Raw genomic sequence first — 27,728 nt, forward strand, 5'->3', positions numbered from 1 at the left:
GGGAATATTTTTCTAGTGTCAAACGCAAGTAGAACTATAGTGGAGATGAGAGGAAAAATGCTGAATTTTCCCATTAAAACCCTTCTGTTCTTTTCAGCTTCAGTTTGCTTTTTATGCTCAGAATTTTTGTCACAGAGGAATCAAATTTATCTGCGACTTATTTGGGATCTGACAAAGTACATTGCAATTTCTGGATAGTAGGCTATTCTCAATCCAACAGTGGAAAGACAAAAACAATATACTACATCTTGTTTTATCAGTTACTTGAAATGTGTGAGCAATCTTGTAACAATAACAATAGATTTATTTATTATGATATAGCAGACAGAAAAGAGACTGATCTTCTGTGGGTGGTTTTGGGTGGTATGGACAATAATTAATGAGCCCTGTCAATAACACATAAGAGCAATAAAATCTGTGAGACACTGACATGGCCTATGCACCTGTCTCCTCATGGTGTATTCTGTGCTGCACACCAGAAGCGAGCAGAGTTCCATTTACAGTAGTTTTAAATTCAACTATTCAACTTTTTGTATTTTCACAGTTAGCTTTTGTGAATCTATAGTTTTAAAAATATTCCATTCCAAGTAATCAAGAAAGATATTGCAATGGGTGGGTGAGATATTTCCTGATTGTGAATTTTGCCTTTTGGAAGATTATTGGTGTTTGTTTGATGTTATGCTTACAGAGAGAATTGTTGACAGGAAATTTTAGTGTAGAACTTGGTTCAGAAAAGTAGGCATTTTCATCTTCTGAAATGCTTAATGAATTTTAAGTTTAAAATGTTTTTAAAATATTTTTTCTTTGGCACATCATTATAGTATTTTTCCTATAAAACTTCGAAGCCACTCTATTGAGTATGCAAAGTCTGCATCGCATCTTAAAATATTGCTTTCTCAGGCAATATTTTCCCAACAGCAGTGTCACTTTAGATTTAATTTTGTTCATCCACAGGCTTTAATGTTGCTTCACCATCATTATGCTTGCCAACATCAGTACTGGCACTATATAGCTGTGTGAAACTGTATCACTTACCTAATGTCACAGCAAATTGCTGAAAATACTGATCATTCAGACCCTGGCTGTGCAATTCCTCTCATCTGTCCTCTCTACAATAAAGTTTCACTTTGACCCAAATTTCCCTTCACTGCTGATAGATGTAGTATTGCAAATCATAGACTTCTATACCGCTGAATCATGAAAACAGGTTTGTAAGAAGGTGATTTCCATAAACAAGAAATGGCTGTTACATTAATCTGTGGGTACATCCGGTATTTCCCCCTCTCTTTTTCTTTCTTCATCTTTCTTTTTCTTTCTTCTTCTTCTGTCTTCCTCTCTTTTGCATCTCACAGTTCTTGGTCATGTTCAAAAATATACATTATAGGTCTCAAATTTTTACTACATTTTACAACAAAACTACAACATTTTACATCATTTTTTGATGATATAGATTTAGAAGGAATATGAGGTAAGTCCTACTCATTGTTAGTTTTCTACAGATTCATTCACTAAGTCATAGAGGATTTTGTACAATTTGTATGCAGAAGCTTATGGTAATGCCATAAGTTTTGTTTGGTCTTCAAATTATGTCACTGAAGTAGCTGACCAACACCTGCTCAGCACCTCAGCACATCTACTTCTCCATATCTGAATGGATGACTCCAAGAACATAATAACTTTTGCATTCTTTTTCATATTACATACTATTTTCTATTAATAGTATAGATGATATTCTATAGAATTAAATGGAAAGTTGCTGAGAATATTATGAGTTATGTTATGAGTTTGGAGATGATTATATATTATTAGTTTTCTCAGCAGAAAGGGAGAACTCCGAGTTTAAGTACTATGTCCACTTGTACCTAAAAAATGCTACAACTTCAGAAGTGATTTTTCTGCAGATATCCATGTATATCTGCAATGAAAGGTGTAACAGAAGCTACAGCATGATAAACAGTCCTGCCTCCAATTATAGTTGCAAGATGTAATAGAAAACACTGAAGTGAGGATAAATCTTAATTTAAATAGGGTGTTGAAACCTAATTGTACCTTAGGAAAAGAAATCTGAGAATAAATTAGCTTTTCACCAAAAATTGAATTATACAGAATAAGTATTCCTGTTTTCCAGACACTATGAAATGCTTCTGACAAAGATCCCTTTGATTCTCTAAAATAATTATTTTCTCTTAAGGTTTTATTCTTCATTTAATTTGTATTAAAAAAAATATTTTAAAATGTATACAGAAAATATTAAGTTGTATATGCTTGGTCTATTGATTCCAATCATCTGAAGCTTTTGGTTTTAATTCATGGAGGAGTTAAAGACATACCCACTAAACCCTAAAATTAAAAGGTAAAAGTAATCAGATGAGTAAGCCAAGAAGGAAGAAGAGATTTTATGGTTCATGAAAGACATGATTTGATGTATAAAAAATTCAGCATGTATTACATTAGTCCACAAACTAAAAATAACATGCTTATCTGACACACATCCCACCAGGGACATAACCTAAGGCTTTTCTGTCTTCAAACCATTAGTGTAATAGAGATGAAGGTCATTATCAAAAGACCACAAAGAAAACTATGATGTTCTTTATCACAATGTACATTATCTGTCTTAAGGAGTTCTGCCATCAGTCATTTTTTTTCCCCAGAAGTATCACCTTATTCTCTAATCTTCATAGTTTTACTTTAACAGTTCAGTTCTTTTTAGTCAAGGATATAAAACACATGCTCAAGAAGGTACCTTGTAGGAATTAGTGAAAAAAGAGTCTTCAAGGTGAGAACAACATTGTTTTTTCCTTTCATTTCAGAAGTTATCTTCAATCTGTACTCCAAGTGTACAAGAAACTCAACCGAAATATCCGTGGGTGGATTAATGAAACACCTCTCAAGGTCTAGCCAGGTCCTCTGCTTAAGAACAGAGATGAGGTTACTCATTTGGAGACCAGTCCTGTTCTCACGAAATTAAATGGCAAAATCTTGCTTTATCTTCAGTACTGCAGACCAGAATCTAAATCCATGATGGACTACAATCTGATAAAATGCATGCTTTAATGCACACCGAAATCTCTGGACTTTTTCAAGGCCTATGTGAATCTGGTGTTGATAAAATGGACACGTGGTTCTTGCTGACAGGTTTTCAAATCTGACACCAGTTGTTTGATAGAAGGGAATAATAATAATAATAATAATAATAATAATAATAATAATAATAATAATAATAATAATAATGCAAACATATATTGATGTTGGACACACAGTTTTTCCTATGTATTCTCAGACTGATCTCTAACAGTTAGAAATCTAATTTGACCTACAGACATTAAGCTGTTTCACCTTTTTTCATCTCCTTGGCTAAAATTAAGCATGTGCCTAGCCAGAGCTAAGCATGTTCAGTAGAATCACACTGAAGAGTTTTTGTTCTCTAGTGAAATAACAAGGGACAGCAGTTCTGTGAATTTAAAAATAGATGCCTAAACAGAATTTTAGAGAGAGGGACACAACACCTTTAGACTGTCAAATATGAACACTCTGACCCAGGCTTCATAGTTTAAATGTTCAAGATTTCTACCTGATGTTATTGAAAATAAATGCAATTATTTTGTGTAGTGTGAGACAGTTAACACATAAAAGGTCAGGAGAAATGAAGAAAAATTATGGCATTCAGTCATACAAGAAAAATACTTTCTCAGTAATGGGGATGCAAAAACCCATGTAGTCCCTCTATCAAAAGAGAAAAGACAAGAACATTCTGTGTGACATCTTACTTTGAACTATTTATTTTTCTTTTTAAACTTTTTTAACAAAACCACTACCAGATACAAGTGGTATTATATTACCAAAGCATTTTAAAGTACACACACTTGGAGATATGGTTCTTGCTGTTCTATAAATGAACATTGTTCATATATAAATATGACTGTCCTAGAATAAAATAACATTTTTTCTCATTAATACATTCTGACTGTCATGCTCCCTGAGCTGCAGTCTTTCCCCAGGAAAAATTCCCATTATGACCCATGAGACTTTTGGCTTTTGGGTGTGTACCTAGTCCTTTGTATGCAAAGGAACTTCACTTCAGCAACCTGAAAATGCAAGATTATTTCTGCAAGCACATATTTAGGTACCTTGCGATGCAAAGGTAGGCAACAACTTCTCAGAGATAAATTTATCTTATTTTGTAAGGAAGCTAATTTATGTATATGCCTGTAATTTTTTCTTAATTTCTCTCATCATATACAGATTTGGAGTAGGTGTAGAGTACAGACACAGACTTTGAACAATGGGCGATTTTATTTTATGCACGATGAAAGGAAAACACACGTCATCTTTTCCCTGTTACCCTTTCACCTGTCTGCTTTAAGGTATGATTATTGGGAAAGTATATTAATACTGGTACGGTGTAATTTTTCATTTGAATGTTTTCCTTCTTCCCTGGAATAAAGTATTTAGTTCTAACCAATGTGATAAGGAACATACAGCTATGACATGGCTGTGCTGAAGAAGCTGCATTACACAAACTAATGATCTGAAGATACCGAAGCTTCCCAGCTGCTTGCAGGCACCTGGTCTTTGCAGGAATGGTCCTTTTTGCTTTCCAAGTGGTTCTAAATATCTGAGTCATCTCAGTTTCTTGGAGATATTAGACTCTGTCCTAGGAAAAAAAATAGTCCAGAGGAGATTCACAAAACAGTTCTTGCTGTGTTCTTTCTCATGTATTTTTTATTCCACTTCTCCCAAAACTTATTTTGGGATGGGACAATTCAATCTCTTTTTGTTCATTGTGGTTATAAATACACCATATGCCAAAAATGCCTACTGCTTTTCTTTAGAGATGTTACTCCATGAAAAGCAGGAGTCTGAGGATTGAAGCTGGTTGAAAAAAGGAAGGTGGAAGTAAAGACAGTATTTTGCGTCTTAAAACTGTGAGGTCTGCAGTTTTCCCAGGCTTTCCTTTTCCTTTCCACAAGCTTCATTGTAATTTATTTTTTTCAAATGCCCAACCTCAGCCATACTTTTCAGGGGTGGCTTGCAGAAAAGAAACAGATTATGCCCCACAAGAAGTGCAGGTGGTAAATGTAAGTTTATTTACTACTACAATTAATTTATAAGAAAGTAGATATGCAAATCACCTTTCTTAGTGTATCTTACTTGGGTATAGGTGCAGTATTGGCTTTATGTTGAACTTTATTATTTCAGATAATAGGTGTCATAAGATCTAGCAGACACTGCAGCTCGGAGATTTTTTAATTCTGGTATATTTTTATTTCTAAATTAATGGTTGGAACACCTGGGTTTTATTTATTGTTTACTCCTATGTGATTTTGCATCCCCATGGATTTTCTCCTAGTTGCTTTCTTTTGACCAGCTTTCTAATATTGAATTCACCCCAGCCTTCACAAACTTTAAAAAGCACAGTGTAATGCTCAGAATGCAGAATGTGTTCTTAATTTGGGCTTCACAAATTATGGCAAAGTGATCTCTTAACATACTATGCTGCACAAAACCTTGGTACTCATGAAAGGTAATATATATCAATATATTTTACTGTCATGAATCAATTTTCAGTGAAATGTAGGAATAAGACATCGTAAGCTGGAAAAATCTAAGTGAAAAAATAAAGTGAGAGACTGAAGATCAAAAGTAACATAGAAATGAAAGATACATAATTCCAACTTAATGAGGATTTTTAGGATGTTAGAATACTTAATTTTCTACTGCATTTAGTGGTGGTTTACTGTGTAGATAAAATCAGCTTTACAAACATTAGTGATGTCATATTTAGTTGTGAATTAAGGTAATACCGACAAGTGATCTACCAAAGAAGAAAACACCACTGGGAGGAAATACTTAACTTGCTCTGTTACCCTGTGCCAATAAAGGTGCACTCTACAACAGCACAATTTTCAGACTCCTTTCCTTAATAATAAAAATAATAATAAAAAAAAGGAGGTGATAAATATTTTTGCTTCCCACCCTCCAACTCTGAATCTTCATGCTTCGAACTAGGTCAAATTGAGTTGCAGTGTACCTTAAATAAAACCCGGCAAGGCTCAGTACCAGCTCTATCAGGAGCTCTCCACCGCCTTTACTCTTCTAAGGGTAGCGCTTCGGTTGTACAGGGTAAACCTCGGAGCCCAAACAGTACCTGCGCGCGGCGATGCGCCCTCTGTCACCCTGAGGACCGCAAGCTCCGACCCAACCCTTTTCCGGGGCGGCGGCCGGGCGCTGCCCTGACCTGCTGCCGTGCGCGGCCCAGGGGCAGCCCGCCCGCTCCGCGCCCCCCGCCCCCCCCCCGCGGCGCGCCCGGCACCGAGCCGGGCGGTGCGCCCCGCTCAGCGGCCCCGCGGGCCCCCCGGCCACGCTCCCGCCGCTGCCCGCGGCGATGTGGCACCTCGCAGCCCCCGCCGGAGGCCCCTCCGGCTGCGCGGCGCCTTCGGAGCGCCCCGGGCCCGCTCCTTTGGTTTAAGCTGGAGCCTGAGCCTTGGCATGAGAAGGTCGTTACGGCTCAGCAGTCGCGGACTGGCGGAGAGCAGCAGGCTAGAACTGCACTGCTGCGGCCGGGAAACGCGTACCGTGGAAAGAAATCACCTTGATTCAAAACATCCCGGGAGGAGGCGGTGGTGGTGGTAGTGGGAAGCTCCTCTTAAAACCCACAAAAATTAATAGGAGGTAGCCGGCATGCTGAACCAAGTTTTATTTTAATGCAGATTAAGTTAAAATAAAATAAAAAAGACCCCAAATCAACCCCCTCCCCCAGCAACAAACCAACACACACACAAACCAAACCACAAATAAACCCCACAACACACACACACAAAAAAAAGAACAACGAGATCCCTTTTTTAGTCTTTTATAAACGGTTTAAGGTCTGTGAAGAGCATTTGCGCATCATTGTGGGGAGGCAAATGATTGCAAATGTTCCTCTTCGAAGACAGTATTGACCAGCGTTAGAAATACCTTCGTAAATTAAATCTCGATGGGAGTCTATTTCTGGAAAAATCCTAATTAAACGCACACAAAACTGTATTCTAAACAAAAAAGAAAATCCCCACCACCCCCACCCGTCTGTTCTCAGACTGTCTTATCAGTGGAACTGGAAATCTTAGAGCATTTTGCTGTCGAGAAAGGGGGGTGGGGGGTGGGGTGGGGTTGGTGGGCCCTCCGGTGGGTCTCATTGCGGGGAGATACTTCGCGGGCAAAGTAAAAGTGCCCCCTGGGAGCTACGCTCTCCTGCTGCCGCCGCCGCCGCCGCCTCTGAGATGCTACAGTATCAGGCAGAGAAGAAAAGAAATGAGTTTGGAGTTGATGCACACGCCGGAGCAGCGGTAAAAAGATATAAGATATCGACACGCTCAGCTGCATCTTGTTAAAAGCTTCCTGCGGGTTGGCAGAATGAAATCTTTATTTAAAATACACAAACTATCGTCAGGGGAGGAACGGAAGGGAAAACACTAAAAGGGCCAAACGCAATGCTTAACCCACCGGTATAAGCAAAGGAGGAGGAGAAGCGATGAGATTGGTTTGGGCCGAAGGAAAGGGGGGGCGGGGGGCACGGTGCCCTCCTTGCAGTCCAGCCACAGCAGCCACCCGGGGACTCAGTGTCTCCACTCAGCTTTGGAGAGAGACTTTCTCTTTGATGGTGATAATGATTTTTGCTCTGGTAGAGGAAAGGGACTTAACGAACACCAGAAGCATAATTTGTGCTCGCTCTTGGGTGTGAACGATAGGAAAACGTGCCTCACCACCATATCCACAGCACCGCTCTCCTAAGTGGTGGTGCTATTATTATTTTATTATTGCCAGCCGGTGGCTTTAAAGGTACATTATTTTAATGCATTATTAATTGTTTTCCCAGGGAGAGAAGGAAGGTGGTGATAGGGCTTATTATTATTAATAGCGCGGAGCTCGCTCGCTCGCTCCTTTCGCACACGCCGGGGAGCGCGGTGGGAGGAGGCAGCGCCGGGGGTAGGCGGGCGGCGGAGCGCGCCCCGCTTACCGGGCTCGCTGCGCGGCTGCGGCGCGCACACGCGGGGCTTGGCGCAGCCCCCCGCCGCTCCCTCCCCGCCCCCCCCCACCCCACTCCCCAGCCCCGCCAGCCGCCGCCGAGCGGAAAGTTCCGCGGGCAGCTGCCGGCACGGTCCCCGCCCGGAGCGGCACCCTGTGGCCGCCACCTCCCCCTCCCCGGCTCCGCGAGGGCGGCGTGGCTCCGCGGCCGCTAAAGTTGCGGCGGGGCTGGGGGGCCGCCGCTGCTGCCAGCCATCAAGTGGCTCGTTAAGGAAATGCAGGTGAGCGGGCTGAGAGGCGGCGGGGGGCTGCGCGGGGCCCGGCGGGGAGCGCGCCCCCGGCCCCCCGGGCCGCCCGCCTGCAGCCGGCGCTGCCCGGCATGGACACGGGGCGGCCGCCGCGCCCCCGGCGAGAGGCGCCCCCCCGCCCGGCGCGCGCGCGCACGCACAAACACACACACACACACACACACACAGAGAGGCAGACTCACACACCCCGACCCACCCCACCCCTCGCTCGCTCCCTCTCTCCTCCCTCTCCTCTCTCTTTCCCTCCTTCCCTCTCTCTTTGCCGGCCTCATCGGAGAGAGTTGCAGGTACCTTTTCCTCTCCCCTCCCCGCCACCCCACCCCACCTCACCCCCCGCGGATTTTAGGGTGCAGGACCCTCGGGAGGGCTGCTTTTTTTTTCCTTTTTCTTTTTTTTTTTTTTCCCCTTTTATCATAGGTTAAAAAAAATTATATCGAGCTATCTGTCTTTGGAAGGACGACTCTTCTGCAGGAGTCTGCTCTGAAACCAGGGATACCCCCAAGGAGCTAGCGGCAGCGGCGCTGGATCCCACCGAGACAGAACTGCCTGATGTGGCATGTGCTTCTCTCTTTGCAGTTCCTTCTGGGCCTTTGTGGACTAGCGGCACAGCGCGGCGCCTGACTGGCAGGAGGGGAAAGCGGAGACTTCTTCAGGTTTCCGAAGACGTCCGAGCGGACAGCATCAGTAAGTGGACGCTCTGTGCTTGCTTTCCGTCCCTTCGTGCTCCTGCTTCTCCTGACACACACACACAGACATGCATCTTTTTATACATGTGTGTATGTATTTCTGCTTGTAAGTCACACCGTTCTGGTCAGGGAGGAACTGGGCCCTGGTAACTTAAACTGTTTCCAGTGAGAAAAGTGCATGAAGTGTTTTGCTTATCTTTTATGAGAAAGAATTGTAGGTGAATACTTCTGTCAAGAAACTGAGTGTGCCGAGTATTGTGTAATGTCTAGCATAGTCTGAGTGTAGGTATGTGGTATATTACAGGCAAAATCTAAACAAAGGGGTGCTCCCTCAGGAGGGGTCTACAGCACGGTGTGTGACCTGCTAAGTAATGTCAGGTGACAGGGCATTCATTTTAATGTAAAATGTGCATGGACTACAGATACTGAGAATGTTCTTTTCTGCATTCAGTTGTGAAGGATTTTAGACCACACCTCAGAAGTTGTTAGTTTTTTCACAAAGTTTTACATGTATAAAATGCATGTGCATTTTTTCTTCTAATGAGGATGACAGTTCCAGACAACAGCTTTGCTTCGTAAGTGCTCTTTTGGGACATACTTGAAAGTACTGATGGCACTTTTTTAAATTGGTGAGAAAGATCTAGGGGAAAGAAAAAGATAAACTCGTTTAAGAGGGCTTCAGGACGGAGGTGTGCTGGTTGAGCTGTAGAGTTGACAGAAGGTACAAAGATCAAATAAAGGTATGCCATGAAAAGTCTGCTGTTGGGTGTTGTTTAGGAATAAATACAACTACATCTGGGGAGGAGGACTTTTTTATGCATTATTCCTCTTGGGACAGTGGACCCATTATCGACATTTGCTGCATCTTTGGTAGAGGAAATCGCTAGTACTAGTAGTTGAGGGTTAACTGTTTCCTAGGTAGAGGGAAGAAATAAGAATTAAAAGTATGTCAGTAAAAATATTTGCTTTTATTTGCTGGTGTCTAAATAAAACCTTTGTGTTATGTCAGTAGAAATGTAGTTGAGTCAGGTGTTTTGAATGTACTGGAAGGAATCAATAGCATTTCAGCATTTTTTCTCCATTCCTGCCAAATGGACATGGATTTAAATTCTTCACGTGTTATTGTAGGGATAATATGGATTTGAATTTGAATAAAATAAACATACCTTTTATAAATTCTTGACAAATTTGGGTTATTTTACAGTACAAATTCATAATAGATGGGTACTGTAAATAAACTGTACAACTCAAATCTTTTATGTATTGTGTTTGTACTGTTCACCTAATCAGAATTAACTGGTGTCATTAGAAGCTGTTAAACACACATTTACAAGTGCATTTTATTAAGCATCTCAATATAAAATTAATGTTGCATTTTCAAGTCTAATTCAAAATCAATCACAACTAATAATTGTTGCCAGGAGTAAAAAGTTTATTAGGGTCAAATTACATGCTTTTCTTTGTGGAGTAAAGAAATTAGTTTGTGTCACAACAGTAAAGGTAATTGGAAAAAAATATTTAGGAAATGAATGTGGCACGAGCAGGAAGAGCTAAATTTGCATTAGCAGAATGATGACATTCAGAGTTGCTTTCAGATATTCATATCTTAAATCTAGGAATAATTACAAAGCATAGGCTACAAGTTCTGAGGGAGTGAATCAGGGTGACTTTCATACTGCATCACAGTACTCTTTGGGTAATTGACAGTAACATTTATAACAGAAAAAATACCCAATGAACTTGTGAACTTGTAACACATCTGCTGGCTTAGTAAAGAATCGTACTGTTATTATTTTAGTACTATGGATTTATCTGTCAGTTTAAAAGAAAGAGTTTTTCCTTTTTTTTTTTTTTTTTTTTTTGAGTAGGTAACATTTGACATGGTTCATTTGTGTTGTACTCCCTGTGGGTAGAGCATTAAAATAATATATCCAGATAATTTCAATGAACTGTTTGAGACTGCATATAGAGAACTTTATTAGGTTATGCTTCCTGTTCTGCTAGGTGGTCTCAAACATGCAATGGTGAATGAGTAACGAAGTGTCTTATTTTTACAATTAAAAAAATAGATTAAAATATATTTGACTAATCAGCCAATCTATTTGTCAAATTCATATTAGTCAACACATTGTCAAATAAAACACAACAATACATTGTTTAGGTTGAATCACAGCATACTTAATGGCTTTAGTAGTTTGGAGCATGCTCTTCATTATTTGTCTTTGGTTTTTCTTTAAATCTAGGTTATCTAGTTAAATCTAGTAGGCAATACTTCAGTATCTGTATGAAAAATGGCTTGAGAAATACTCTTTTTTTGCTGTAATTACTGCTTGCCACTGTGGGAAATGACCTGAGTCAAATCCTGGCAATTAAGTTTGATACATATCATATTTGATCATATATGTATGTTCAATCTTGAGCATAATTGCTGATGTAGGAAAATGTCAAATCAGGTCAATCTAATTCAGAAGAAACAACAGAGGACTTAAGGAAGACCCCTTGTGAAGATATAAAGTTGACAGAATAAAGTTGCATATGCCAGCAGTAATGTTTTATTATGCAATTGTTCTTGTTATTCAGATCAGATAATGGCCTGATGAAATACATAAGCAGTCTACAGGAAATGAATGATTAATTCCTCTAATGTGTGCTTGTAAGAATTCTTACTAATAAAATCCTACATACCTTCATTGATTTGTAGTAGATAAAGTCAAACAACATTGTCTATGTTAATATTTATTGCTTAGTATACCAAGGTACTACCAAACTTTGTGGTGGTAAACTGATGGAAAAATTATGACAGACTGTTCATTCTATGTGGCTTTACTGAAGGAACTGACAGTACACAAACGAACATGATGCTTTATAGCACAAAGCATTTTCACATGGTGGATATGATAAATATCACATTACACACAGATTTTTTAACCAGCTTGTTTTGTGTTTCATATTTTAACAACTTACATAGCATTAATAACTTTTATGCATATGGATGCTAATTCTACAGGTTCCGAGTACTGTAACAAGTTGGAGACACCAAGGTATCATTGGCTACACTGGAAAACAGGCATGTTCAGCACTTTGGGAAAGGTTACTGACATTTTTTATCATCTAAAACTTGTTCAGTGTGAAAACAGATTGGTACCTGAATCCCACATATTTAGAGTAAGCTTAATTGATTTAATATCACTTTGAAGACCTTGTAAGCAGCAAATGTTCTTGGCAGCAAATATAAATTTAACAGTGGCATTTATGCAAATTATCTGTAATTTAGGGATGGATTTTGATATCTGTACTCAAGGAAAGTAGTTCTTTTCCTTCATTAGTAGTCACAGGGATTCTAAGGAAACCAGCTGGGGAGAAGGAAACATTCAGGGCATTCTTTAAAAATGAAGACATTAAAAAAAAAAAGAAAAAAAGAAGAAAGAGAAAGAAATAAAGGCCATGGAAATAATCTTGGATTTGAAAGTATTTGGTCTGGAGAATGCCTGTTTATGTGTCTTTGGATTTTTTTTGCCATGCATGTTATAAGGTCATTAGTACTAGAACTTTCTTAAAGCACTTTTATGTTATCCCCTCTTCTAGACTTTCCACCTTACAGTTTTGCATCTATAATCCTAACAGAAACTCTGATGAAGTTAACAAGGGGTTTTATGTCACAGTGATAACAAAACGATGGCAGTTGGGTTACAAAGTATTGACAAGTAGTGCATTTGGTCTATAATTTTTTAACACATTTGATTGCGATGAAAAATGTTTAGTAGTGAACAGATGGATTTAAAATTCCAATAGGAAATAAGCAGTAGGCATGGATGAATTAATTCTCAAACAAGAATTAAATGTAGTTAATAATAAAGACTAAGAGAAGAAAATGTGCGCACGAGATTAGGCAAAAGGAATGCATAATGGGAAAGGTTTTTTTAGCATTCTTAATGCTGTTAGTTGCTGCCTGATTTTCAGTTCATCTGTTCTAGTGGTTTCTTTAATAAGATTCAGTATAAAAAAATAACAAAAGCTAGCAATAAATGGAAAATGACAGAGATACTACTACATTTGTGGTCAATACAAGGATTGAATTATGCATCTGTTTTCATTTGTTCTAAATAACTGCAGAAACAGTCCTATTTCTCCTATATTTATTCTATTAAGTATGCTTTATTAAGTGAAAGCTATTGTGCAGGTAAACTCATTTTTTACACTCTCTATTTCTTTACTGTCTACTTTGTAACTACTTCTAAAAGTGCATTTTTTAATCAATGCATAAGCTTAAGGTCTAGTTGAATAAGATTTTTAACTGAGTTGACACTGCAGAACCTGGTTTGTAAAATCAATTTTATAAAATTTCTGTCAGCAGCACTGTAAAATTTATCACAATACTAATATAGTTTAAATTTATGCTGAATACAGACATGTTTTAAATGTCTTTAAAGTTGTTTGAATACTATTACACTTTCCAGATTATGCACTTACATTGTGCTGAAATGTAAAATTAAGGTTTTAGAGATGTAGTTGGAGATTTCTTGATGTGTATGTTTCTGATATGAAGAAGGCACCAAAAAGTCCAGTGATTTCTTAAGAATACTGTGTGGAATTTGTACCAGCTGTAAGCAGCATGAGAGCTCATGTACTTCCCAGTTGAAAGATAGATAGGTATTATGGACCTGCTTTCTCTAAACACTGGGTGTAGAAGAATGCTCTGTACGGCAGTCAGTCCTTTGCTTAAGTCTCATCTCCCTGTGAAAAGATGGAAGGGCGTTTAAGCTGCATTCTTCAGTACGTTTCAGGATGACTATTCAAAAGGTAAGGTGAACATTTTCATGCATACAATGCATTCTGCTCTATACCCTGAATTTAAAAAATAAGAGCTATATACAGTGGTAATGAAGACATTACTGTTTCTTGCGCTGCTGCTCTTTATTTGGTTTTAGCTTGCCTAGTTCATTTGCAAAGCATGTGTAACACTGTCCAGCAGTGAAATGTTAAAAGCTTATGCTTTGTGTTCACAGTGGAAGAGGTGGGCTGGAGAGGAAGCTGTTCCAGCAAGGGTGATTGCCTAGTCTGTAAATATGAGGACTTACGGTTTAGCGGGTTGTGGGACTAGTGAGTTGTTCTGCTATTACCGGAACTGTGTGAGTAAAGGTAAACTCATATTTCCAGAGTGTTCAAGAAACCTGGCCGGTGGGCTTCTTACAGGTGACAGAACAGTTGCTTTATGATGGTTGATCTAAGGTGAGCAACCTGAATAAAGGTCCTCTGGTGGCAGCAGGTGGGAAGTGTACACCAGCCAGTCTTTGGGGAGCTGTAATTCCTGAGGTTACTGCAGCAGAAGTAACTGCGTAAGAACAATTGCATCTACTCTAGTCTGTAAAGTGATTTTTAGACGCTCATGCAGCAGTTTAACAGTCAATGTGGGAGTGTGTCAGGCAAAGTAACTTTGCTCTAGCTTTGACGCATTCTCTCTCTCTTCCCCCTACACTCTTAAAATGTATCCTTCTGTGTGGTGCAAGGCATACAGTCTCAGAAGGGCCTGTGCTACGTAGGACAGCATCTAAAGTAGTGTATGCTCGGCTCTGTATTCTCCTCACCTTCCTCACTCTAATTTTAGACAAAAGTGGTTTTCTTTTGTCTTCAACAAAAAGTAGTCCTCCACATATCATATTAATTTACGGTCTAAAGATTTTTAATGGTTTTTTTTTCCAAACAGGAGTTAAATAAGAATGTTTACAGTACAGTTTTTGAGTCTACACTGAAAGAATTAATTTTAACCTTAAAGTCTTCAACTTCTGATGAAGTAAAACATACTTTCAATACTTGCACATAGGTTGAAGGGACAGCGGTGATGTAACTCTTACTTGGGTGGCTACAGAATTGCTGGCAATGACAAAACATAAACCAAAATGACATCTGTAATTGCTGTCCATTTGGATAGAAGGATGTAAGGATAAACATCACATCGATATAAAAGTGACAAAAAATCCTACAGGGTACTGTGTTGACATAATTTTGAGAGATTTTCTTTTACATTGACAGGAATGTAATCTGTGATGTAGTGTTAGGTAAAGCTCAATAGCAACATCAGTTCTCAGTGGAAGGTGTTTAAAGAGGAGAATCCATATAAGCCATCCACGACTGCATGAGTTGCTTTCTTTTTCTTATTGCAACCATGAGGTTGCCAGATGGCATCCTCAGACTCCTTTAGAGAGCCGGAAAACCATAAGGAGTGCTGTCTTCATCAGAAATCATAATAATATCATGAAATTACAGTTGATACATTTCTTCATGTAGGTTTTCCTTAAGGAAGTGTGTGGTTTTTTGGCTGTTAATTACTGTGGGTTTTGACCATAGCAGAAATGTACTCGTGCATTAGCAGTGCAAGCCTACTCCTTAACTGTCAGTATAGCTAGGGTATTAGAGTTCATACCATAAGAAGTCAGACTTGAAACCTGTTCTGAGAACTGTAGAATTCCTGTACTGGGATGAACATGCTGGGAGAGGTTTGATCAACGTTAAACTACTATTACTGAAATATCCTACATTTGCTAGTAGAAGTCCTTGAGGAATTTATACAAATTTCTGTTTAAGAAGAAATGTAGTTAACTTTTTTGATGCTACTGTAATCATCTGCAAGTCTGTAGGTATGGATAAATAATAAAAGTGAATTTCAAATAACGCATATAACCTGTAATATGATTTGTATGCCTACTGTTCATACAAGTATTCCTAATGAAGAGTTGTGTTAATCATTGATATTCCTTCACAAATAGAAGTCTGCCCAGTAAAGTGTGACATTAATTTCAAATTTGACATTAGTAGATTTGGGCTGGCATCATTAACATACCAACTGGAGTACTTTAAAAAAACCAAACCCAAAAGAATAGAAAAATTCTTGATGCATTAACATAGTGATAACCTTTGTTCTCCTTTGGATTATTTAGACACTTCTTCAGTTTTAAGCGCAGTTATTCTCCAGAGTTGTCCTTTCTGCATGTGAATAAAATATATATGAATGGCTTTTTCACACAACTTACGTTGTAATATATATATATATATTAAAGAAAATGCTGAGCAGCTAGACTTGAAAAGCTGCACAAATGCATTATGCATTTGCCTGTTTTTGCAGAGCATAGGCTTTGAAATGGGCCATATGGTTGATTTGACTTCTCTTTTTCCCTGTGAACCCAGTCTCCTCTGATGATTCAGTGAAGCTTAGATCAGTTAGTGAGGTTGGAGATTCTTTTGTCAAATGCCTTAGCTAGGAAGTGTACAATGGACTGTAAAGCTTCAAGAACAGCCAGAAGGTATGTAGGTCACCAAAAATGGGTAACCAAATACTGTTAACTGTGCTTCCTCTATCCATGAAAGGGTCTCCTGCAAAATTAATTTATTCAGAGAATTGGGTCAGCAGCATACAATAGGTGTTATTTGGAAGAACTGAGAAGAAGTTTGAAAGCAGGGTCAATTATTTTATTCTGTATTTTTAGAACAAATTGCAGTGGGCTTCCTGTGCAGTTTGGTTTTGATTTTCCATTCTCATGGAGGTACGAGAAAGGATGTAAAGTTGTGCAAAAGTCATGTTAGCTACCAGAGGCCATTGGGTGGAATAAAGTGGTCAGGCAGCAATTTGTAATACAAAATATTGTAGAATTTAATAATTTCCTTAGTGCCTTCCATATAGGTTGTGGTACTCTCCCAAGCTAATCAGAATGCATGATTTCTTCTGTATCTCTTTCCTTTGAGACCCCCCTATAGGTTATTTGTTTTCTATTATAGGATCATTAGATAAAAGTGACTTTTGTATTTGGCACAAGAGTAGTAAGTCGTATTGCAGCACCTGTGTTACCTTATCAACTCTAGGTTTTCCGAGGTTTCTATAGGTGTGGAAATGAAGTCCCTGCATGTTCCCGTCATCATTTTCTACATAGGAACATATGTTAGAAAATGCCTAAATGTATTTGTGCTCAGAATCATCTTTGTTTTCTCATCATGGAAGCCAGCCTTTCCCATCGTTCCCTGTCTTCCCCTTTTTCATACCCTTCCTCTTCAGAAAGCTGGAACATGGTTAAAATGTCTGATTGTTTTGAAATTAGCTCATAACTTGGATTTCTGTTCCTTCTTAGTGATCCTGAGGATAGTCACCCTTTCTCCTTGGGTAAGAATTCACTTTTAATTAGGGTGATATCCTTAACTTTGTTTTTCCTACAACTGAGAAAAATGAGCAAGAGCGCTCCAGCTTAGGTAAATATCAGATGTTTATTAATGTAGGGTGAGAGATGAAGAAGTAACTGACAGTGTGGTACTGGATTTATAGAATTAATAAAGTAGCCATTTATGAACATTGGGATGAGCTAGGTGGATCGATGTATTTGGGCAATACTCAAGTGCAGTTATAGAGATGACATCATCCCCCTACCCCTGACAGGTGTTGGTTGCTTGAGAACTTAATGGAGAGGGAGAAAGAAGCCCATGAATATTCCTGATTTTCAGTGTTCTGTTGATCTTATTGATCATCAGTGCTGAACAAATTAAGAAGGCATAAATTGTAACATCTACTTAAACATTTATTGGTTACTGAAATAAGATTTTGATAAAAAATAGTAATAATTGGAATGTATGTTCCGTTGTATATTCAAAAAAGGGGATTGCTAGAGCATACATGAAGAGGAAGGAAAGGTAGGGAAAGTGAGAACAGAAAATGGGTAAGTAGTGGGAATGGAAGAAATCCTCAGCAATGAAGGGAGTCCTGTTATTCAGGTCTCTGGTGCAGTGTCAAATCAGACAATACTTTCTTTAATCACTGGGGATGACATTTAGTTGCCTAACCATGAGTGGCTTGTGCCTTTTAAGATGCCCTGAGGTCTCTGCTGAGCCCCAGGCTACTGTTCTCTTGTACCATGTCTGCCAGTCCCATACAGGTACTTCAGAAAACCAAGAACATATACAATTCTAATCTATCTGTGTTTAGGATTAGGAATTGTGCATGTATGTATTCTCATATTGTATTTAGAACTTTGCCTTTCCTCCTTGTCTTTCCAAAGGCAAGGAATTTTTTCATGTTATACTAATTATATCTGAAACTAACAGGGAGAGCTCCCTTAATCACTTGTACTTAACTATCAGCATAATTAGATTAATTATATTTTAGAGATATTCTAGTAATCCTATCATGCCTGTATACTGTGTGTGTTGGAAGTGCCATCATCCTTGTCTTCATATTCTGAAACTTAAGTTTATCTGGTTTTTGTTTGTTTGTTTTGTTCTCATTTTTTCCCCTTTTCATAAGTGATACACAGATTGATGGAGTCCAAAAGCTTATGCTGCTAACTATACGCCATCCACAGCATCAACTGGTGTGCTTTCCTGCTCTGACACCATGCTGGTGCCTCTGAGGAAAGGCACAGGGGCATTGCGAAAGTGATGAACTGTGTAATGACACACTGCCTTGTTCTTGCTGCTTTGGTTGGTCACCTTTTTCCATTTCTTGGAAGGGAAAGATGGACCTAGGCATTTCTGTAATGTAATTATGCTGAGGTGAAGTGTGTTTTCTGTTTTTCTGTTATTGACATAATGCCCATTATTCAACCAGTAAAGATTACTGGCAGTAGTATTTTCTTCTGAGGTCAGGGCTGTTGATTTTGGAGTATAAGCAGAGCTGATACAGGAAATCTTAAGGTAGTAATTCAATTTGGATTTAACTTTTCACGTAATTTGTTTTGGACAGAAAGTTTGAGGTACATGAATATACATTGACTGAAGTTATTTGGACGTTATGTGCATGAAATGGTTGTTGCAAAAGACATTCAGAGTATTCTGCTTGATAAAGGGTATTGGGAATAGTATGCACAAGAGACTGCTTTTACAGATGGAGGTCTCTGTAAACTATCGAGCTTTTAGAAAGGTTAGAGAATAGATCTTGTTTGTGAGCCAGAAACATTTTCCATAAACACAAAACAAAATTACCTTCAAAAGTTATCCGAATAATCACACAGAATAGAGCAGTTTCATAAGCATACAAAAAGATCCAGGAAAACCTTAGTCTGTATTGTTTCACCGGGTTTTGTTAAGATATATATGGCCCTAATCAATATTCCATTGCTGCAGGATGGTATTCCAGTTCACGCAAAGCATAACATCTGACATCTGTTTATGTTGTTTCACTGGCAGTCTACATTTTATGGAGTTGGAGAAACAAAACAAAAATAAAAGACATTATGCCAAGTTGAGATTTTAGTAACTTAACCTCACTCTATGTCTCTAAAAGTAGTACAGTATAATTTGTTGTCGTTTATGTCTGAATCATATAAAAGTTTTGATCCAGATGGAAACTGGGGGATAATAAGGTGACTGATAATTCTGATAATAATAATTATGGTGAAGTCTTTTTGAGTGAGACTGAAACCATGTTGTAAAGTTCAGAGGAAGTTGACTTTTTTCTTGCACAGGACTCAAGGAGAAAGTATAGGAACAGAGTGGACAGTGTAATGCTCCTTGTAATGTGTCTTTTTTGTCTGCTTTGCGATTAAATTGTCTTTTTAGCTGTGTTAGGAGGCAACTTGAATGGCAAGGCTACCCTGCAGAAGAACATTCACAGTGACTTCTTTGGTAGAAACTTTCTTCCTTATTTGTAGCAGCTAAATCTCACTATTAACTAAAAATATAATTTTTAAAATCAGTTCCTCCATAAGCAGATATGGTAATTTCCAAAGGGATGTTTTGTGATAATGGCTAAAAAAAATGTTAACAATGATCTGAGGTCATTTCACCAAAGTTTCTTTGAGCAAGAAGCTTTATGTTACTAGTTGCAGCTGGAGTTCCGTTTCTTACTTTCTGGTGCAATGTGGTGGGGTTTGGTGGTGGTTTTTTTTTTTTAGGGAGTGGTGGAGAGAGGGTGTGTTGGTATACATGTGGGAACATCTAGTGATTGTATTGTCTCACTGTATCTCTATTAATTCTCAATTGCTAAATAGATGTTTTAAGTTACTGGAAAGTACACTGTCACCTTCATCTTCTCCTTGTCCAACACATTCTGTTAATACCTTTTGAATGTCTTTGTCAGGGAGAAATAGCAATAATTCTTGGTAGTACATGTCTTGAACACCATCTATACACTTTCTTAAAGTAGATAATGGTATAGTTGTGAAATCTGTTATACCATGTTGGGAAGTTAGTTTTTAATAAAGCAGTCTAACAGTATGGTGTTATGCTGTTGATTTTTTTTTTTTTTTTTAAAAAAAGCTAAATGTCCAAGTTAGTTAATACCACATGCTCTCGGACAGTATTTTTTTAAATCTTTGTTAAGGGCAGTGGAGGATGAATTGAGGAGAGAAACAAGCACCATTGTACTGCTTGTGTACTCCCTGGCTTGTGATGAGGGCTGAGCATACCTTGCCTCTGCGCTCAGGGAGGAATTCGGTTTATTACGCAGGTCCATCCCTTTCTGCTGCCTGTTCTTACAAGATGGAGACTAAAGGAGCTTTTTTAGTGTTCAGGAACAAGTAGTCAGAGAAACTCAAGCTGATTTAAAAACCTGCGTTGGTTTCCTCCTGGGATCCGCAGCTCTGCTCATATGTTGGGGCAAGCCTGTGCCCTGTTCCACTGTGACAGCTCCAGTGGAGTGAAATGCCCTGAGAGTCTGTGCTAAGAATCTAGATGAAAAATGCTTCTTTCCTGTGGAAATTTTGAAATACCATGATTTGACTGAAGCTGTCTAACTAGTCAGGCAAAAGGAAGGATACCTTGGTGAGAATTTGTGAAGGCTATCTTGTTCAGCTTGTTTATCTTGCCTTCAGTCAAAGTGGGTAATGAGGTGGGAAATAGCTCAGATAGTTTTCTGTCTTGAACTTTTGACAAGAGCAAACCAGTCAAATAATTGAGCATGTGTGTGTGTGAGTGTGTGTGTGTGTAATTTTTTCCATAGTCCATATTTAAAGGGAGCATTACTTGTTTTTTCTCAACATCCTTATACAGAAACACCTTTCATATTGTTTCCATTTGTAAAACACATTCCCATTGTAATACTTAAGTAGAAAAAGATGACACATAAGCGTAGTTTGATTTTTATCCAGATAAGCCCTGTAGTAACGAGAACTGGCAAAATCTGAAAACAAGGTATTTAAACAGTTTTATAGGTGTATATTTTTGTTAAGGAAAACAAATAATCAAGCGTGACAGATGAGTTCAGATATTAGTGGAATAGTAGCTGAGATGTTAATAGGATTATATTTCCCTGACCATCTCTCTTAATCCCTATAGCCCTTTACTTGCCTACAGAGGAACTACCGTATATTTGGAGGTGTAAATAAACAAACGTGTGGCAGGGAGTATCAGACTGGGCACTTTCATGAAGAAAAGATGCCCACTCAAGAAGAGTGTGGCACTGCTAGGATGTTACAATGGCTCTGAGAAGGATCAGTTTGTGCTTTCTGTAAGAATTTCACAGGGAAGGTGGTGGGCAGGAAACTGAATGAAAGGATACAATGGATGCACTTTCCACCACCACCACCCCGCCTCCCCCACCCCCTCCCCCTGGGGATCAGGAATCAAGTCTTTGTCTCCTCTATTTTACAAGGTAGTTCCAGCATGCTTTTTGTCCCTCCCTTACAAATTTTGCAGTGCATTTTAATGTGGTTGGTATATCCTAGTAGCTACAGGCAAACCTTATTCCCAAAACTGCATTGAAAAAGGAAGTTATTGTAATATGCATCATGAGTAAATTAATAGAGAAACAGAATATTTTCCCTCATAATATTAAATTGGAGCGTTAATTCAACTATGCATCAATTTCAGAGTAACTTGTAAAGTGAGATATAATTGTCCTTGCTACTCACTTTCATGATGGTGTTAAAAAATAACATTCTCATCATTAGAGTGTTAGTGAAAATACAGAGGAAAAACTCCATAATTCCAGCAATGCATATTCCAAACAGAAACTGTTCAAGCCTTGCCAGTAAGTTTACATTATTTTAAGTACTAATTGCTCATTTAATGTTTACATTCTCATGGTGATCAATGGTTATTTTTTTGTTTGAAGAAGGCTGTAACATGATTCTTATAAATGCTTCCCAGGAAAGACTGACATATAGCACACTTCTCCCCTCCTGTATGCCCCCCACTATGTAATCATTGGAAAGATTCGGTATTTAAAACATGTGCATTAGAAACACACACATCATTATAAAATATAGCCATATGAACTAATTAATTTCATTGTGTTACATTAATCAAATAGTTGCAGTGGCAAGCACAGAAGATATATAACATAAAAGCCAGCAATACTCAACTCATAAGCTACTATTGTACATGCAAATATGAATCTTACAGGGTAACAGCCTCCATGTTAATCATGGGACACCTGGGACCAGCTGGCGTAGTTAATGCCTTGCTAGCAAGAATACTTTTTCATGTGCTTCTTTTATACAAGTTCATCACCAGCTAGAAAACATAAGTAGTCAGTCAAAGTTTATGAAGTTTGAGCGAGTTGTTTCCTCTTCTTTGTAAGACTATATGGTGCATGTATCATCAATTCTGTAAACAGAAACAGCAAAATCTACTGCAGAAATACCCATTCAAAACATTTTAAAAATTAAAGCAGACTTTTTTTATACTCCTTGAAGATGACAGTGTGGTCGTAGGTATGTTGTGAACTGCAGACCGTTTTGTTTTCTGGCAGCATCTCAGATCGCTCCAAACCTTGTTGCCTGGCTCACTAATAGAGATTTAGTTACTTGACTACGTTTTTCAAAAGGAAGGCTTTTCTTGTTATATAGTTAGTTAAGCAAACATCTGCAAAAGATTATCATAGATACATACTTTTACAGAAACGTACAAAATGATGTGAAGTTCTTTATTTGGCCTGAAGTGCTGTAGGACAGGGAGTATATCCTACGTGTGCAGTACAGTGCAGCGATGTGGTGTCTTCGTTTGATGTTTTGAATATAACTTTCTAATTTTTGATCTATTTATGTATTTTTGGGTTATGATGGAAAACTAAGATGTCATTACTTACTAGTTCATTTAAAGTTATTTGAACAGTAGAGAAATGTTTTAATATATAGTATTTTAATCTGCAAATACATGTGCCAGCTATGATAGAATTCAATATGGATACGTATAGATGTTCTCAGCAGTTTGTGTACTGAAGCTAGTGTTACATTCAGCAGCAAAGTCCAACTAGCCCAAGAATTATTTAATGTTTATTTTTTTATTCAAAAGACAAACTAGTACAGTAAACACCACTATACAGAACATGAACCAGAGACCTCAGTTTTGTCTGTTGAAGTGGTGTAATCCATGCATCTGGAAATCTGTAATTATTATGAAACTGCCATAAAATATGCCTTAATTTATGGTTGTTTGAAGTTGTATATATGGTGTGAAAAATCTCAGAAAAGCAAAGATACTGTGAAATGGATCAGAATGGGAGGAGGCTGTATAAAGAAGCTTCCGCATAGTCTGTCCTCATTTCATTTGGATATCACTGTTTTGGTACTACAAATAGTGGTGAATGAGAATATCTGAACTTACATTACTAAGGAAGAGTCATAAAAATAATAAAAGAATTAATAAGGAGTAATAACGAAAACCTATGTGTATGTATTGTCTGTAGGTAGGAGCAAGAAAGAATTTAGAAGAGGGAAAATAAGTTCTGTTTAAATAAGAAAAAGTGATTGTAAAGCTGTACTAATGTTGTATAATGGAAATATGCAAAGTATGAAAGTCTTACTCATTAACTTATAATTAGCAGTTACCTTGGCTCATAGTTTAGGAACACAGATTCAATTAACTTATTTATAGGAATTAAGGTGTTAATTAAGATTGTTAAGTTGAAGCTCCTATGCTGGATTTCAAAGATAAATTTTGAAAAATATATGATGAGAACTGGAGAACATGATTAATTTTTACTTTTTTTCTGTTGAGGTTGACATATGATTTGAATTATAAATGATGAAACCCAATATTATTTAAGTAATTAAGCCAAGCTGTTCTGAGACATTGAAAGAGAAATCTACACAATGTTTTTCTTCTCCCAGACAATGTATAAGTAAAATCTTTATATATTTACCTCTTTGAAGTGCAAATGGTAAACTAAGGAAACAGCTTATTTCTCATAATCTGGTGATGTTGAAATTGTTCATCAAAATAAAGTTTATCTTTCAGTGTGGGGACATTAAGCTATTGTATCCCAAGCATGTTGTTACTTTCAAAGACTTTTGAGTTGGTGGAGGGTTTCTGATACCTAGTTAGATGAATAACTGAGGCAGTGATGTGACCTTGTAGTACTATGATGTCTTCCATTCAGTGACTTATCAGTTAAATGGGTCAGGCTCAGAAATTTGTAAGCCATTTATTCAGTTTATGCTGTTAGTGAGCTTCAATCAGGTATCAAATGGCTTGAGAAAAACAGCAGTTTATAATAAACATTTCTCAATCTAAAAATATTATCTGATTGGAAAGAATTTTCCAGTCTCAAATAAGTAATCTTGTGTTATGTGATCTCCAAAATAATGGACAATGGAAAATTGTCAGGCACCTCTATTAAATAAGGGGGAAGGTGGCAGGATTCTATATGCAAGTGTCCTGTATGTTTTGCTTATATTTAAAGATACTTATTCAGCTAAATAAAAACATAAAGATGAAGTAATACAATACAAAGTATTACTGATATAATTCACTTGTTTGTAAAAGAAGAAAGTGGTAGGGTTTGGGATTTTTTTTGGGGGGGGGGGTCAGGGGGAAGGAGGTAACAAATTCAACTGGAAAATGGTTGGGTTGTGTGGGTTTTGGGGCGGGCTGTTGGTTTCAGTGGTTTGGGTTTTTTTTTTTTTTTTTTTTTTATTTTTTTCCCAAATGCCTGGTATTCAGGAGTGGGGTTGAAAACACTGCTAAAACAGGAGCCAAAGGATAATGATCTTAAGGCACTTATCTTCAGTTGAAAATGACATCTGAGATCACTTTTGACTTAATGACTCTCAACTACAGTATTGATTCCTGGTCAAAGTGCTGAGAATAAAAGATTTGCAATTCTAGAGTTCCTGATGATACACTCATGTTACTCCTTTCATCCGGGAGAATCTGGTCATATGTAACAAATTATATGCTTTGTTAAATTTGTTAGAATGTGTTGTTTTCTCTGAAATGAAGAAATAAATGTAAAACTTGTTATATATGATGGACATTTTTTTTTTCCCAGAGCATGTCTGAGTTCATTTTTCCTTTATTCGTGTGTATGTAGACAGTTAGAAAAATCAGGAACATGTTTGCTAGCAGGGTGGGAATGGGTAAAATAAGTTTAGTTAAAAAAGAGGAAGAAAGCTAAGCAAACATACTTGCACTGTCATGAAAAATCTTTCTGTCTTGCTAGTGTAGAATACAAAATTGCGTTCACTAGATTTTTAGCAACTTGTTGTATTGGAGATAAGCATTTCATACAAAGCTATTGCCATGCAAATGTGAGTGGAAACAGGATAGAATGAATGACTAATGAAGAATAGGGCCAGCGGTCTTAAGTGTGCAGTGGCTTTCTGTTAACAGGATATATTTCATAATGATTAATTCTTTAAATTTATCTTGATTCTAAAATGCCACAAATTAAATGGGAAAGGAGAGTTGAAATTAAGTTCCTGTTGGCAGTTCTTTCCAAAGAAGAGTGTCCAGAAGAATGAGATACGTGAAGAAAAGATGTTAGTTTAATGCAGAAAATTCCTGACATTGTGTGTGTGTCTGTGCGTGTGTGTGGAAGAGCAGCTGAGCACATGCATGTAAGTGGGTTCCTACTGCCCTCATCTGCGTGTAGTGACAAACTCCTTCAGGTATGTAATCATTTCAGTTTCTTGCTGTTGTTGTACAAAGAAAAGCAGTGAAATATATATTTTATTATGTAAATATTTTTCTCATCTGCATTGCTAAGTTACATTTTTTCTGTGGTACAGAGGAACTGGGGTTCTGTCACAGGCAGAATATTCTGTAATTTGTATGACAACAGACTTGTTATGCAAGTCTTTAAGAGTATTAGAGCAGAAGATCATGGAATCATAGACTCATGGAATGTTTTGGGTTGGAAAGGACCTTAAAGATTATGTAGTTCCAACTCCCTGAAATACTTAAGAATATTGTACATCCAGTACATTAGAAATCTCTTGTTGCCTGTGACTTCTGCTTGTGGAATACTATTGCATTAAATCCCAACATAAATGTTTCCACAATGTTATACAGCTAGGGTAAGCAAAGTGTCTGAACCAGGTACGTGTGTTTTGTTAGGCAAGCCCAGATCTATCTGTCAGGGGTGCAGCCCAGTGCCTGAACTTCTGTTGGCTTCTAACAGGCAACAGAAAGATATTTATTGATTACTAATTTTTTTCTTAATACTACCATTTGTTCCAGTTTTTATGTCTTCCTACCAAACGTGAATGAGAAAGAACATACTGAAAACAAAGCAAGTTATCATGTGATCTCCATGTAAAGTTTCTTTGACAAGAAAGGCAACAAACAAGAGACCAGCCTATAGTTAAGGTTCCTTTCATGTCCCTCTTGGCAAAAAGAGAAGAAATAATCTAGAAGGATAGTTTTTGTTTTCCACTTTCATAGTTTATGCTCATCATTTAGCATCTTATTCAAAGTACTACTTCTCCCTCCTGCCCCAATAACATTTCTGAATTTAACTGTTTGATGAATCAATTCGATGTACAAACCCACTTCCTTATCCTTATAAAAAACATTAGGGGAATTCATTTGTTTATTCTTCAGATTTATTTCAAAATCTCACCTATAAAATTAGACTGGTTTTACTTTTTCTGTAATGATTAAATGTAAAAAATATAATATTTTTACAGTTATAATAAAAAGTTCACAGAATATTCAAAGAAGAGCTTGCCAGATGAATTTGCAACATGACACATTTGCAACCTGAGATTTTAAAGGAGTTTAAATTGCTTCCTTTTCTTGATTTGACATATTTAAAAAGGAATATTCACCATCTTGCTAGTGTTGTTTGGGGAGAGGGGGAGCAGCTTTCTTGTTTTGGTACAAATTACTCAGAAAAAGTTCATATTTATTATTTGTATATTCAGCTTTTATTGCTTCACATTCGTCAACATTAAGTTTCAGTTTCTGCTTGTCAACCTAGAGAAAATGAGAATTCATTTAAACTTGACTTATTACTTGCTAAGGATGCAGTTTTCCTCTGAATTTTATATTATCAGCAAATTTAACAATCTAGGTCATTTCTAAAAATTAAAAACCAGTGGAACTTTAGCAGAGAGAACCCTAGTAACATCCCACTAAATATTTCTGTGTTCAGCACTTCCATGTGTGAAAACAGCAATTTTTTATGGTCGTAAATAAATTTCAAAACACCTTAAGAAACGACTCTACTTCTTTGTATAAAAATAGCAGAACTCTAATTCTGATTTTTGAGTAATTGATGCACCCAATGCAATCTTGAGTTTTTCATTTTAAGATGAGTTTTACCATAGCTGAAATCAGTTAACAGCTTAAAGATGTATTTTTAAAAGATTTTGTGTTATGCTTTAAGAAATACCAACTTGTACAGAAACATATTTTCATTTTTCAGTGTGTTTTTTTCTGACACTTTAACTGAATTGATGGGTTAAAGTTTGTTCATCAGAGTCCTTCAAAAAACTTCCGTAAACCTGAATAACTAGAATTGGGTATTTGCACAAGTCACAGAAGAGTGCTTTTGTGTGCAGGAAAGGTGGATGACTTTAATTGG

At 37.6% G+C, this 27,728-nt stretch overlaps 1 long non-coding RNA gene across 1 annotated transcript in view; it reads left to right on the forward strand.

Annotated features, from left to right (window-relative positions):
• The first annotated feature begins 8,897 nt into the window (after positions 1–8,897).
• The window catches only part of LOC129782795 (uncharacterized), a 329,637-nt gene continuing 310,806 nt past the window's right edge, over positions 8,898–27,728 (forward strand). The window contains exon 1 of the long non-coding RNA XR_008744913.1: positions 8,898–9,002. This is a non-coding gene — a long non-coding RNA (uncharacterized LOC129782795). The remainder of the gene's footprint in view (positions 9,003–27,728) is intronic.

Source organism: Falco peregrinus, chromosome Z (assembly GCF_023634155.1).
Source record: "Falco peregrinus isolate bFalPer1 chromosome Z, bFalPer1.pri, whole genome shotgun sequence".
Classification (NCBI taxonomy): Eukaryota; Metazoa; Chordata; class Aves; order Falconiformes; family Falconidae; genus Falco; species Falco peregrinus.